The sequence below is a fragment of the Eulemur rufifrons genome, chromosome 16 (genome assembly GCF_041146395.1).
Source record: "Eulemur rufifrons isolate Redbay chromosome 16, OSU_ERuf_1, whole genome shotgun sequence".
NCBI classification, from domain to species: domain Eukaryota; kingdom Metazoa; phylum Chordata; class Mammalia; order Primates; family Lemuridae; genus Eulemur; species Eulemur rufifrons.
The window spans coordinates 15,270,099-15,282,963 of NC_090998.1; the positions used below are offsets into that span (position 1 = coordinate 15,270,099).

The window sequence follows — 12,865 nt, forward strand, 5'->3', positions numbered from 1 at the left end:
AAGTTGGTTTTTCAGAGCTACTGGAAATAATAAAAATGTACTGAGTATATTCCAATGCTTTTATTTTGGTATTGTGCCACAGTGAAAAGAACACAGTATGAAAATGAGCATCCCTGAATGTAAATCCTGCCTCCACAATCCCTCTGTGACCTTGGACAAGTCATTACCCTCTCTGAGCCTCTTTTTAGTCATCTGTAAATTAAGAATAAGACCGTTGTTATAAGGACTATATGCAAAAGCACACATAGATCGATCATTTGAGATCTATCTGTTCCTTTATCTGCCTGAAGAGCTACATATTAGAGAGAAATAGATATAGAGAGGTTTTCTTTAAATACTAGTTCTAAAGTAAAATTCACTAAAGTAAAAATCAGTCACAGTCAACCAACTACAACTCAGGAGAAATATATGATAATTAGAGTACACAATGTTACCAATTACACACACACACACACACACACACACACACAAATTCCACTGCTTACCATTCAAGGTCCACCACAAATTTGCCTTAAATAATGTTTCCAGTTGTCCATATCTCTCTAGTACTACATAAAAACCCTCACTACCACCACACACTCTTCTGAGCATATCTTGCGCTGACTCACATTCAGGCATCTGCTCCTACCCTAAATGCCCTTTACCCTACTTGATACCTCCCATCTAGCAATTTCTCAATTCTTCAATTCCTACCCCTTTTTAAAAGTCTCCCCTGACCAACTCAACATTAACAACAATAGTCTTTAGGCAATTAGTTATCATGTTTAACATTTTTTAATGTAGCTATAAAGAACCACTCTACTAATAATTTATTTTTTTATATCTCCTACACAACTCTGAAGTAAGGCAAACTAGTTAGTCTTTTGCAAAATAATCCCTGTACTGAAATTCTGCTATAGAGAGTTTTATATACAAGGGCTAAAAGAAAAGTCATAGACTTTTAGTGACCAAAGTGGATATTATTACCAATATAAATTCTCCTAAAATTTACACAAATAACTACTTGACTCCACTCCCGTCTGAAGCAAAATTGGTGTGAAATAGAAACTAATTTAGAAGTACAGAACTGAACTGAAATTTTAAAAAAGAATTTATCTATCAGAATTTCTAAAGTCATAATTAGATAAGAACGTCCATGTTAACTGAACAGAAATACCAATGAGGGCACTGTTGTTAGTCTGGTCATGTATCGATGATGATTTTAACATCTGATCTGAAAAGCAGAACTTTTGGTAAAAGCACGCCTATTTATATCAAGGAGGTTCAAAACTGACTCAGAGGAAAAAGTATTATCCTCTGACTCACTGAGACCACTTCCTGAAACACCCAGTGTTTTTCTTGGAAGGAAGTCCATCCAAGTGCCATTTCTTTCAAACACTGATTAGACAAAATTGAAGTCTAACACAAAATGGACAAAAGACATATACTTCCCAAAGCTATCCATGTTTCAAAGTAGAGGATATTCCGTAAACATATGGTCATGAGAGAAAAGACTAAAAATAGTCAAAAATAGTTAAAGCAAGGTATGTTACAAAGAATAAAACACTACCTACATGTATCTCCCTTTATGCCATAATCGTGTAATGATAAAGAAACAATTTTATGATTTTAACCCACAAAATTAACTAATACTTTTGGCTTCAAATTAGTTGCTTTTTTTCCTCAAAGTAATTCTCTCTCCTCTCTGAATCAACTGTATCACCAATAATAATTTACATAAACAATGAATAACACTTATTAAGACCATATGTGTGTCAAACATTGTTATAAGTTGTTTGCATGCATTAATTTAATTGAAACCACAACTTCTCTAAGAGGCAGGTACCATTATTATCTCTATTTTACAGGTGAGGAAACTGTGGCACAGAACAATGAAGTACTTTGCCCAATAACACTGTTAGTACAGCCTCAAACATAGGCAGATCACCACAAGAGCCCAAACTCTCAGTTCCATGCTACATCTGTATGTGTGACCCCCACCTTTTAGAATGTTAATACTTAAACGCACTTAAGCACACACATAATTACACATATACAGATATGTATTAATATTTCACATTAACATAATCCATGCCTAGATTCAAATATGTCCTTATACATTAGTTTACAAATTCTAATGAAACTATTATATCAATAGGTCTTGAGTACAAATAATACCAAGTCTTCAATCTAAAACAACTACTTGGAAAAGCTTTGAAACAGTCCATTGTCCAGCTACATTAATGTCAGCCCCACTTGTTTTTTAGTTCTAAAACACTGGAAATATCTTACAGACCTACAAAAACACCAAAATGATACTGCCCTGGACACAGCCCTTGGGGGAGAAAAATACACATAACATTTCCTTCTTCAAAATAACAAGCAATTAAACTGAATCTTGCTGTTTGTTTCCTCTTGAGTAATCTAGACTGAAAAGAGTTCAAACATCTGACTCTTGCAGTATTTTGCTTTCAGTAGAAAAACCATTCTTTTATATGTCAAGTCAGCTAATAAGTATTCACTCATATCTGACTCATGGAAACTAGTTTAAATATTAAATAATTGCATATTTCTAGCTCTAAACATTTGCAGAAGAAATTCCTAGGTGGCTAGTGAGGCAGACTAAGCACTATGAAATAAGCCACATCACTCAGACCTGCAGTATTAGGAAGCAGTAGGAAGAGGACAAATTTATCCCTGAAGGGTGAATCCCTTAAGGGAATGCCTAAGAAAACAGAATATATTCCTATTGTTAACACCACTCTGGAGATGTTTAAGATTCAGAGGTGTTCTTGGAAGCCTGCCCGCCCATCCAGTGTGACTTTAGGGCTGAGAGTCATCCTATTTCCTTAAAACATATCATTTACCCAAGTGACATGGTGAATAAAATTCTATCACTGAAAATTAATTCATTCTTTTGAGTTAAGCATTTCCATCCCCAGGAAACACTTTTAAACTATAAACACTTCTGGGAGTAATAATACATCGTGTCATTAACATTTAAGTTGGAATTATTAGGTATTCTCCCAGGATAGGAGGACTCTAGGGTAATGTGGGAATGTCTATGAAGTCAGTGTGCTCAGAAATGTAAGAAATCTGCATATAGAATTGGAACAGTAGCAAGCTACTAAACAAAAACTTTCCTTGCTTGATATTTTTTACCTATATTCAATAAACATATCCAGTATATTATTAATAATTATTGAAATTGTGAAAGGAATTTCAGCTTATGCATACAATGATTATTTATTATAGGCAAGCATTCTATAGAGTGAGCAAAACATGTAAGAAATTCATTCAGTACTTGTTGGACATTTATCACCTACAAGATGTTATGTTTTAAAAAAAAAAGATGTTGTGCTTTACATGAGGGTATACAATAAACATGGTTTCTCTCCTCCAAAAGCACTCAGTTTAGCAAGACAGATATGCAAACAGATAATTGTTAATACAATGCATTTTTGTAAATGCTATAATCGTGGCATGAACAATGTACTAAAAAATGTCTAACTAGGGCAGCCAGTAGGTTTCATATACAAGGAGGACACAGTAGAACCAGGTCTTAAAAGACACAGAGGACTGTGCCAGCTGGTTTATCTATGGGCAGTTAGAGGGCATTCCAGACATAGGCAAAGCACACGGAAGGACATGAATTTTAGGGAATAGTGAGATACTCAGTGTGGCTGCAATGTGCAGTATATAAAAAGACGTGCTGGAGAAAAGCTTGACACCAGATTGTAAGGGGCCCTGTAGAGCATATAAAGGAATTTGAACTTAAACTTTTTGGAAATGGTTAAGTCAAAAGAGGAGTAACATTCATATTACTAATGTTTAAGAAAATTAACTATGGTGGCATTTTGGAAGGTAGACTAGATCAGGGAGCCAAGTTAACAAATTTTGAGATAATTTTATCTGTTTCTTTCATGCCTAAGCAAATCTTCCCAACTGTATTCTGCCCTGTATATTTTTTGGAAAAACTAAGACTCACCCATACCATTCCCATAATTTCTTCAAACTGCATTGTTCTCCAAAGAGTAATAGATATTTTGACTAATTTTAAATGTGCATACCAATAACATGTAAGGACACAGCTCATATTTCCTACAGTTATTAGTTACATAAGAAATCCAGTGAAGCTATATTCATCCTATTTTTGAAAAGTTCATTTTAAAATTCTAAAGACTAAGAGAATAGAAGGTTTTTGCTCTTGATATTTGATTTGTTTATTTAAAACAACTCTTTAATGGTGTAGCCACTGCAGTAAACAGTACAGTGATTCCTCAAAAAAAATCAAGCATAGAATTACTATATTATCCAGCAATTCCACTTCTGGGTATATACCCCAAAAAACTAAAAGGAGAGACTAGAATAGATATTTGTACACCCATTTCATAACAGTATTATTCACAATGGCCAAAAGGCAGATACAAACCAAGTGTTGTCCATCCATGGATGAATGGATGCAAAATGTGGTATACACATTCAATGGAATTATTCATCCTTTAAAAGGAAAAAACTTCTGATACATGCTACAACATGGATGAACCTTAAAGCCATTATGCTAAGTGAAATAAGCCAGTAACAAAACGAAAAATATTGAATGATTCCACTAAATGAAGTACCTAGAGTAGCCAACTTCATAGAGGCAGAAAGTAGCATGGTGGTTGCCAGGGGTGAGGAGGAGTTGAGAATGTGCAAATGTTTATCAGGCACAGATATTCAGTTTGGGAAGATGAAAAAGTTCTACAGATGGTCATGATGGTTGCACAACAGTATGAATGTACTTAATGACAATGAACTATAGACTTAAAGATGGTTGAAATGGTAAATTTTATGTTGTATATATTTTACCACAATAATAAAAAAAATCCGAGGAAGAAATGAACTACTGAATGTCTGTGAGCCCATCAGATATACCATCTAGTCTATAAGGTAAAGCCTAGATCTTACTGTAGCTTCCTCTGTAAAGATGATGTAGCAGAGAAATAAAGAATTTCTATGGCAAACACACATACACAAATTAAAACACTGTGAGTGTATGAGTGTACAAACATATCTATATACATATTAATATGTGTGTATATATATATTTTTAAATTTGAACTAGATTATCACTATACTTTTAAAAAGATGAAGAAACACAATCCCTAATTTACAAAAACAATAAATTCAATTATATTTTGGAAAAAAAAAAAAAAGAAGAAGCACTGCTCCAGCTTTCACCAACTCTTAATTTCTGGTCCAGCTCTTGCTCCATCCCTACACACCAATCTGGTAAATTGAGGGGATAAAGTAAGACAATGTAAGATACGTAAAATTACTTTAAAAATATACACTATTTGGAATAGAAATGCTATTTTACAAATGAATCTTTTGACTTATGAAATATTAATAGCTTCCTTTTTAAAAAAGTTACCAATTTGATGTTTTATGGCAAATTAATTGTTTTTTTGTTTTGTTTTGTTTTGTTTTTGAGACAGAATCTTGCTTTGTCGCCCAGGCTAGAGTGCGGTGGCATCAGCCTAGCTCACAGCAACCTCAAACTGGGCTCAAGCAATTCTCCTGCCTCAGCCTCCCTAGTAGCTGGGACTACAGGAACATGCCACCATGCCCGGCTAATTTTTTCTATTTTTTTTACTTGGCAAATCAATTGCTGACTGCAGTAGTTAGAATACCCTCTGTTCCTAGAAATGAGCCAAGTGACGTTGATGATACCCAACTGACTAATTTTAATACTTAGAAACAATCCATTTTAAGCAAAGAGTTTTCACCCTACCAGTACCACTAATGCCACTCCCAACACACCCTTTGAAAGCTTTTGTTTTGGGGAGAGGGGAACCTTTTTTCTCACTTATCAAAACAACTTCCAACTCTTAGGAAGTACTTATCTCAACTGCTAGCCAATATTACCCTTTTTATAGGGAAACAGACTTATGATATCCAGTAAGAAATTTCTCAGACTTCACATTAAACCCCCCAGCAGTATGCTATCATTAAAGTTCACTAAAGTTTAAGCTTAAGTAAAACCCACACACGTCACTGAATTCTTGTATAATGATGTACATGTGTTATTGCTACCACTTATCAGCTATTATTATTTTTTTAACTTAAGACAAGCATTCAAGAATAACCCTGAAAATATTTTCTTTCCTTCTGTTTCCAATTCCCAGTCACCTTGTCACCTAAGGTTGCTCTTTTTCTTTATTTCTGCAAAATGGTATTTCGCCTCTGTTTTATGGTAAACATCTTGTAAAATACTCCCTCCCATGGCTACTACAATCTTATTTCACAGAATCGGGAAATATACATCCCTCTTCCTCTTCTCTTTCTACTTCATAAATTGCTCAATGCACCCAAACCTATGGGAGATATTATCTCAATTTAGAAATTCAAATTTGATTTTTAAGAAATAGACTCTACTAATAGTAAGTATTTGAGTACTTAACTTCTTTATTAAATCTCTAAGCCTGATTATCATTTGTTATTTGGTCACCAATGATCGATCCCCCAGAGCAGCCAGGATCATCTTTTCTAGCACAGAACACCCTCCCCCCCCCCCCTCGCTATTTTTCAAATTGTGGCTCTATTCATTCAACCTCAGATTTATTCCTGACATTGTCATAATACAAATTCACCTTCCTTTCTCAGGAACAGATCCAGCTGAAGCACTCTACATTCATTTTTTCTGCCTTTTCTGTGCAAATTGTCTCTAGGTCAAGTTCCATTTAGATACTTAGTAGTTAAGGTTTGGGAAAAGCTGGGTTGCAAGTGGCCTAGGGTAACCTGAGGTTACCAACAGTCTAAGTCACTTAATGTCCTTAGGTTGACTTCAGAGAAGAGGATAGTAGCTTTCACCCAGGCAACCCCTGTGCTCACAATTATACCATGAATTTTCCAGCAAAATGTCCACTCGTTCTTTATCCATTCAATAAATCTTGCTGAGGGCTTACTATGTGCCAGCAGGTACTGTATTTTCAAAGCTGGATAGACAATGATGACCAAAACAGATATATAATAATTTCTGTCCTCAAATGATCTTTCCTTGGATATATCTAGCTCTTGCTTCCTCAGGGCCTATCACACTTGTCTATTAATAGAATAAAAGATAATTATTCTATTGCCTAGATCTAACTCTTATCTCTCAGCTCAAATGGCCCTTTCTTGGGAAGTCATTCCCTCACTCACCAATCTATCTTAGATTCCTACATTACATGCTTTCACAGGACTCTGAAATTTTCTTCATAAAATTTTATAGTTCGACATTTAGGCCAATATTTAACATCTGCTTTTTCAAAAATAAACTGCTACCTAGTACACTTTCTATAGAAGCAGAACATACTTTTTCATTTTTTACTTTATATTAAAAACATTTTAAATTTCATCTTTCTTTTAGGTGAATATTATTTGGAATTTTTAATATGAGACTTAAATTTTCTGTTCTTTATATTTATTTTCTTTACAATTTTTTATGTAATTTATCCAAAAATATTCCTTCATGTGCAAATTTTATAATAAAATTACACAATTCTCCAACCTACCATATTTTTTGTGTGTAGTGTAGTTTTTTACGTTTTAGACATTAACTAAGGTTTTTACAAATGTCCATATCTCATATCTATGTAGATATTTTCAAGTCAGAATTTTGAATAGTCTATATTCACTTCTACAAACAAATTTTCCTTACTACTTTTTTATCTGGAGTCAGCCAGACAAACTTATACCTGAATCCCACTACTTTAGGATTAAAGTGAAACTTTAGGCTTACTTAGCCTCTATGAGCCTCGTTTCCTCCTTTGTGAAGTGGTTATAATCTCTCTCAAGGGTATGAGAAATAAAAGCATACAAACCCCCTAGCAAAATATCATGCTAAATAAATAACAATTCCTTCCTCCATGTGGGGTAAAAGGTACATGTTTGAAAATGTAACCCCCTAAGAAATATTATGCTACTTTACATTACCTAATCTGATTTTCTAAAAAGGAATGAATCTAACTTTTTTTGCTTCACAGGATATACTTCAGGTCAGGGGTTGACAAACTTTTTGCAAAAGGCCAGGTTATAAATATTTTAGGCTTTGTGGGCCACATATGTATGGTGTCTTGATATTCTTTGTTTTTGTTTTTAATAACCTACTAAAAATGTAAAAACCATCCTTGACTTGGAGAAAGAAAATAGCCCACTATAGTTTGCTGACCCTCTGCTTTAAGTTCATAACTACTCATCAGTTCTACCCTTATCTATTACCTCATCTTAATCAATACTCAACTGAAGAACTACTCTCTTTACTATTTATTAAACTTTCAGCATAACAAACACTAAATACTTGCTCATATGTTAGGCCGTGTGAGATAACTCACAACTTAAAAAAAAAAAAAAAAAAAAAAAGACACATCTCAAGCTACAGAAGCAGTAAACTAAAGACTTTCCAAGTCTTCCTCCAGTGTCACTTTGCCTTTCCCTCTGATTTTTCTGAGTCTATTACTAATCAGGATTTACAGCATAACCAGTTTATGCTCATGACCTCAGAGTTCTCTTACCATGATGCTGTATTGAAATTGCTGGGTTTTAGTTCCTTTATGAGAATTTGACGAGGCTTCTTGTACCACAGAGTGAGAGGCCCCCATGCTCTTTCTCCATCAGATTCTCTCCTTTCAGTTCTGAGGTATTGTTATAATTCACTCTTTTTTCCCCTCAACTTCCAACACGATCATTTCTTTCTCTGTCTGTAGTTCAGCTCACCTCCTTATAGATAATTCTCTAATTTTTCCTCCTCTTTTCATGTATAAGACCCAGGAAAAAATTCTGAATCGGGTGTCAGAATTAGTTTCTGTTATTGTTCTGCCTCTGATAATCTTCAGATTCTTAGCCCGAGTACCTTTGTTTCTTTGTCTGTCACAGGGATCAAAACAGTTCGTGATGCCAATCAGAGACAGTTATTGAGGATGAAATAATACATGAAAATAAAACATGTGAAAGTTATTTCTAATCCACAAAGTACTCTAAGAGACCAACCACTAAGATCTAAAGCACAGAAGTCAGACTTGATTCAAGAATTGGCTCTGCCATTTACATTTACGAGTTATTGACCTTAGGCAAGTTAATTAACCCCTCTAAGCCTCTCTTTCCTCATCTCTAAAATAAAGACAGTAATAATACTTTATAGAGTTTTGTGAGGATTACATAACATAATCCATGTCAAGTACTTATCATAGTGCCTAGCACATAGTAAAGGCTTAAAAAATGTTAAACATAATTATTTGAAGATAAGATATATTTTTACTCCAGAGGGCTACAGACCTTGTATGTTTACTTCTCAATCTCTCCTTGTTCTTGAGGCTATCTATTTATTCCCACCAGTAAATTTATGTCCCCCCCTTTTTATTTACAACACTGCTTAAAGAAGGTCTCTGGCATTTTGCTCTGTTGTACCGTGTTCCTCCTTACAGACACTATTATTGCCTTTCACCATTAAAAGGTTGGGGGGGGGAGATGAGAGAACAATCAGTTCACACTCTGTATGTTATCAATTAGTACAGTCAGTTCTGTTATAATGAGCCATATACATTCCTAAAACTCACAATGCTAAGCAAAATCACTTAATTAAAACCACAGAGTTTATGGGAAAAATAAGGTTAGAGGCCCAAGTATCAAAAACTCTGTCAGTGACACATAAAAAAGGGAAGCTAAGAGCCTAATAAAGACCACAGCACAGTTTTAAATATGTTGAATGATTAAAAAATAAATAAAAACTACAATACTACAGCACTCTACCTTGAAAAGACCTGGAGTTCGCTTGAGGAATTGTGTGGCAAAAGGTTGCAGCTTGTGAATAATGGGGAAGTGATGGAAGACAAGTTATCTGAAATTGGAGGAGGAGCTATAAAACAAAATGTGAATGGGTGTGGCTCATAACGTGGTGAAGCGAGGTAGCTATAGGTGTCCGAGGTTTGTGCGTGTGCATTTTGGTATTCCTATGCAGCTCATGTCAGCTATGTGAAATTTTCTGTGCTCGCCTACTATTTCTCAGATGAAATCAGGCATAAGCAATGAAATCTGCATTATGCTCAAATTGTTCCCTAATATCAATCATGTAGGAACAAATCCTCATTTTCAAAATAAGCATTATAGCAGAACTGACTATTTATTCTCAAACTATGAACTCATGAAAAATGTTCTGAATCAGAACTGTAGTTGCTATCTACAAAGCCTGTGTTACTCTTCAATTTCCTATCATCCCAAAGTCTTGAGCTAGACAGAGTCGTTCTTTCCCTGTCAGTATTGAGCCACTCTACATGATTTAAACATTTCTTAACTGCAGCTTTGATTGTTTCTTCAGCTTTCCCGACTGGGGATGGCTCTGATTCAGACAGCCATGCCACACTTGTTTAGATCTCCAGTTGATCCCCTGTCCTCAAAAGTCCATTCCAACAAAGGAGTAAAACATCTGGTAGTAAATAACACTGTCATATCATTCCATTTTTTTTTTTTTTGTAGTCACTAAATATTTACAATAAGCACCTACAAGGCAACATAGGAGAAACAAGACAAAACCACCTCCAACTTATCATGGTAAGAGATGGAGACTTAAACTAAATACCTCAGTCAATTAAAGTCGATCAATATTACAGGAGAAGTAAAATATCATAACACATGTAAAAATAACTATAGCACAAGATAGAACACAAAGCAGCATAAGAAAATGCATAAAATACAAAACAGATTACTTTCAACATTGGGAGAGGAGACCAGGAGAAGAAATTTAATGTTGGTGGTCTGTAGACCTTAAGGATGAGGTAAGTTTTGAATATGAGGGAGAGATTTCCTAATTATAGCCTGGCATTCCGTGTTATAGAAAAAGAACCAGGAAATGGGAGGTATGAAGCCTAAAGAACAAGAAGCTTAGGCCATAAGTTAAAATATATGACTCAAATGATAAGCTACATACTGGACATTGAATTCTGTATGATGGAAAATGGGAAATTTACTGGTAATTTTTAACCAGAAGAATGTGGCATGAGTTATGAATGGGCAAAAGGAAGCCAATTGGCTTTTACAAATCCAGGCTTTGAATAAGTTAAGAGAATTCATTCAGAGTCTTTGGAATGCCAGGCCAGAGCAGCAGGAGGGCTTTCCCCAACCACAATCCCAGGCTTTGTGTACAAGATTGATATTCATGGCTCTACTTAATGGATACTAACTATGTCATTTGGTCTGGCAAATTATACAAAATGGTGAAGTAAAAAATTACCTGCATAATGAGGGAAAACATTTTTTTTTTTGAAACAATGAAGGAAGATAAGAATATAATAGAACCTAATACTGTAGTAATAATATATCAGAGAGTTGTTACCAGAACTTTAAATCTGGTGATTAGGATAATACAATTAGCCAAATTAAATAATATCATTCTGAATTAAATCTAGATATCTGACACAATGTCTTTTTAATAATCAAGAAAATGTATAACAATGTTCCTAAAACTAAAGCCTTCTTGAACAAATGTTGATACTCGATCTAAGGGAAAGCTTTAAGAAATTCACATTCCATTCAGCTCAGATCTTAGGTTACCAAGGACAGACAGACAATATTCCACAGATTGCTTTAACATTTTAGAAAATATATTGAGAATTAAGACTACCGTAAGTTTCTTCTAATCAAATTCCCCAAATCTAGTTAATACATTCTGTACACAAGATTCTATGTAAAATGCCACAAATTTTAACCAAAATAAGAAGTATAGTTTCTTCATATAGCTGAAAAGTCAATTTTTAAGTGCTTACATGTCAAATTAAACAAGTGAAAACACAAATACAAACCTAAACTCTAAAATAGAAGAAATTTTTAAATATTTAACTATTTAATTAAATTAGAAATATCTTATAGGGTAAATTATCAAAAGACTATATGATAATCTACTTCATTATATCCTTTGCCCAAAGTTTTTATACAATTCAACTCAGCTGTTATTTAAAAGTCTAAAATACAATAAACTGATTTTTGTCACCTTAAAAAACTCCAAGGCAGTTCCTTTAACTAAACTTCATACCTACTTTGATGAATTAATGACACACGATGTCACTGAAAAATAAGTTAAAAAAAAGACTTCTCTATACAATTTATTTCAGAACTATTTACATAGAATGAGACTAAACAGCTTTTCCTCTCCATAGTCATTTCCTTTTATATACAATTTACTTAAGTTAAACTGAAGAAACTGTTTCCAAGTTTAGCTGCTGAAAAACAGAAACCTCTTTTATAACACACAAGGAACAGCAGATGCAAGGATATCCTCCTAATGGTGGGGATAAGTGGGTCAAAGAAGAAAATAGTTTACATACCATTCCCAGAACATATAGGGAGGTTTATATTCCACGTGGTACTAACATTTGCCTTACAATTTAGTTAGTGAAGCTGACCAAAACTTTACAGCAAGGGTAAGAATAAATCTAGCCATAAACATCTCAAGTAACTTCACCTATGTATACTACTAAAAAGCTGCACATGATGTTTGCATGGGTCGTTAAAATTTGTGTAAATGATAATGTTCCTTAAGGTATAGAAGAGGCTTAAGAAATAATAGACATATTACAGGAAAATCAACATACTCAAGAATGTATTTCAAAAAGGATCATTACAACCATAACCATGGCACCTAAACTAAAGAACTCACTACATTTCCCAGCACCAAAACAGTAACTTTATCAGTTATTTACTTTTGACATCTAACATATTGTGGCACAGTGTTATTAGCTCTTGTTTTTAAATAGTATAAATCTTAGACTTGTGCTTAACTACTAGTAACTGAACAATTAAAAAAAAGTTTCTTCTGAATATGATTAAATATAACAAATAAATCAATAAGAACAAAAATAAAAGACATATAAAT

The 12,865-nt window shown here is 34.0% G+C and overlaps 1 protein-coding gene across 8 annotated transcripts in view; it reads right to left on the reverse strand.

Annotated features, from left to right (window-relative positions):
• The window catches only part of EPS8 (EGFR pathway substrate 8, signaling adaptor), a 159,565-nt gene that overhangs the window by 82,491 nt on the left and 64,209 nt on the right, over nt 1-12,865 (reverse strand). The gene's annotated exons all lie outside the window — the stretch shown is intronic.